At 42.5% G+C, this 3,094-nt stretch overlaps 1 non-coding gene across 1 annotated transcript; it reads right to left on the bottom strand.

Annotated features, from left to right (window-relative positions):
• Positions 1 to 1,652: 1,652 nt before the first annotated feature.
• LOC147950194 (small nucleolar RNA R71) lies at positions 1,653 to 1,759 on the bottom strand. Its single transcript, XR_015565742.1, has one exon. It is a non-coding gene; the product is annotated as a small nucleolar RNA R71 (small nucleolar RNA).
• Between the last annotated feature and the right edge of the window lie 1,335 nt (positions 1,760 to 3,094).

Genomic DNA, 3,094 nt, shown 5'->3' with positions numbered 1-3,094 from the left:
CTTACCATTAGGCTTGCTAAGAGATTAGAGGTCTTGTTTGGTTTGAGATGTATTGCTTAATGCCTGCTTGTGTAGATTCTTTACTGTGTGAGAACAAGTCTAGAATTGCATAGGTTTGATTATTTCTTGACCATGAGAGTGGGAGAAACTTGTCTTAGATTAATATGTCTAGAGGTTAGCTCAAAGTTTGCTTGAGATTTGTTGACCAAGTTAGATAACCACAATGATTAGTCCATCCCATGAATCCATCCTCAGGACCTTCTTTGTTTATTGAAATCTTAGTCTTAATCCTGTTGCTTGCTTGTTGTTTGATTGGATTTAGCATTACTCTGTTTTTATTGCATTGCTCTGTTTCTGCGTCTAGTCTAGCTCGACCACCCACTCGACCTACACTCGGTCGAGTGCTGCTCGAGTTCATCCCCAGAACTCTGTGTCTATGATTTGTGTTTGTCTTGTTTCATTCCTGTTTCATTCCAGTTGCATACATTTAGTTTTCAGTTCATTAATTATCTTGCATTAGTTCATTAGTAGTAGTCTCTGTTTCTGTTCTTGCTTTATCACTGTTTCAATCATTCAGTTTCATTTGCATCTAGTTGTTAGTTCTTGTAGTTTATTTTCTGCATTTTACATTTTATTCCTAGGATTGTTAGTGACAAACAATCTTTACATTTGTCTTAACTTAGATTCATATGCATATCTTAATTGTTCACGAACACTCATTTAGGATTGATACCTCTTGTACTGCAATAGCATAAGGGGAATTGAAACACCCATCCATCATTCCATTCATATCTCACCATTGCATACATCATCATTCACACCACAATAGAAATCTTGTTTCAATTTGGCGTCGTTGCCCATTTGAGTGTGTTTTTGTGACATTTAGGATCCATATTAGTCTAAGATTAAGTTCTTTTATACGCTTGTGAGGTTGCTGTACTCGAATCTTCTGTTTCTGGGTTGAAGTTCCATTTCAGGTACCACTCGACCAGTCACTCGACCACCACTCGACCGAGTCGTGATCGAGCACCTGCTCGAGCCAGAAGCCGGATCTCTATAACCATCATTTTCCAGTCGACTTGACCTCCTACTTGAGCCTGTGCTCAGTCGCTTGCCTAGCAAAAATCGTTTGTGTCTGTTAATGCACACAAGGTCTAAAGGAAAGGACAATCTTCTTAGGCCTATTGACAACATCAACAACAAGACCAAGAGTTTAGGAGCTAAGCAAAGGAGAGTTGTTAAGCAACAACAAGAGGTTATAGTAGCTATGGATCAACAGGATCAGGTTCAGCGACCAAGGAACATTGGTGCTGGAGATGCACCCAACACTCACAACCAAAGAGCTGGCATTGTGCCACCAACTGTTGCCAACAACAACTTTGAGATCAAGAGTGGATTGATCTCAATGATTCAGGCCAATAAATTCCATGGACTGCCTATGGAGGATCCACTAGATCATCTTGATGAGTTTGACAGAATCTGTGGTCTTACCAAGATCAAGTGAAGATGGTTTCAAGCTGAGGTTGTTCCCTTTCTCACTTGGGGACAAGGCTCATTTATGGGAAAAGACTCTCCTTACTGGTGCAATCACTACTTGGGATGCATGCAAGAAGGCTTTCTTGGCCAAGTTTTTCTCCAATGCTAGGACAGCAAGACTAAGGAATGAGATCTCTGGATTTGCTCAAAGGAGTAATGAAAGCTTTTGTGAAGCTTGGGAGAGATTCAAGGGATACCAAACTCAGTGTCCTCACCATGGTTTCAGTGTGGAGTCTTTGTTGAGCACATTGTATAGAGGAGTGCTTCCCAAGTTCAGAATGCTTCTTGACACAGCCTCCAATGGAAACTTCCTCAACAAGAATGTGGAAGAAGGCTGGGAGTTAGTAGAGAACCTTGCACAGTCTGATGGGAACTACAATGAGGACTATGACAGAACCATAAGGTCATCATCAACTGATCAAGAAGACAGGTACAAGAAGGATCTGAAAATGGTGAATGAAAAGCTTGATAGGATCTTGCTAAGTCAGCAAAAGTCTATTCACTTTGTTAGTGAAGAGGAGCCTCTAGTTCAAGAAGGAGAGAATGAGTTTGCTGAGTTATGCTATATGCAAAACCAAGGAGGCTTCAAGGGTTATAACCAAGGAGGGTTTAGGAACAATAATCTGTCCTATAGGAGCACAAATGTGGCCAACCCACAAGATCAAGTCTACCCTCCTCAACAGCCTCAACAGCACCAAAACTATGTCCCCAAACAACAGCAACAGGTGTTCCAGCCCCAGTTGTGTCCCCCACCAGGGTTTCAGACTAACCAAGGCCAGGAACAAGACCTTAGAGCCATGGTACAACAGCTGTTGATTGGTCAAACACAAGGGAAGATAGAGGAAGCCAAACAGTTTGCTGAGCTAAACCAAAGGCTCACATCTCAATACAATGATCTGAATATGAAGTTTGAGGGTCTGAATTCCAGAGTTAAGTACATGGAGAGTAACATAGCCTCTTCTTCAGCTCCAAAACCCAACCAACTCCCTGGAAAAGCTGTCCAAAATCCAAGGGAGTTCACTGCCAAAGCCATTCAAGTTCATGAGGACGAAGCCACTAGGGACAATGCAGTTCAAGTTTGGGGGAATTCATTAGTTACTGAAGCCCCAAGTAATGTTTGTAACAAGCAATTGGAGCTCGCACCTGAGCTCGAGCATGGACTCGAGCAGCCACTCGATCGAGTGCGTGCTCTAGTGGTCGATCGAGCTGGACAGTCCGAGGCTGACAAACCTGCCAAGTACATTCCTCCTGCCTACAAGCCTCCTCTTCCATTCCCAGGACGTTTCAAAGCACAAAAGATTAAGGAGCTTAAGAAAATCATTGAGAGAAAGGAGATGATGGCTAAGCAACAAGAGGAAGAGAAGGCTTTGAAGGAAGTGGTTGTGATTGAAGAAGCTGTGGTTGAGGAAGTGTTGGCCATACAAGAGATCACCATTGCTTACCAAGAAGAGGAGAGAGGACCTGCCTTGGAACAATATGATCCATATCCTCTCTACAAAGACTTTTTGCTTGATTTGTCAAAGAAGAAGGCTGAAGCTCAAGATGAGAAGGATCTTGA

This window comes from Camelina sativa, chromosome 1 (assembly GCF_030686135.1).
Source record: "Camelina sativa cultivar CO46 ecotype springtype chromosome 1, ASM3068613v1".
In the NCBI taxonomy this organism is placed as follows: domain Eukaryota; kingdom Viridiplantae; phylum Streptophyta; class Magnoliopsida; order Brassicales; family Brassicaceae; genus Camelina; species Camelina sativa.
The sequence above is the reverse complement of the archived record's forward strand: the minus strand, read 5'-3'. Positions and strand labels throughout refer to the sequence as shown.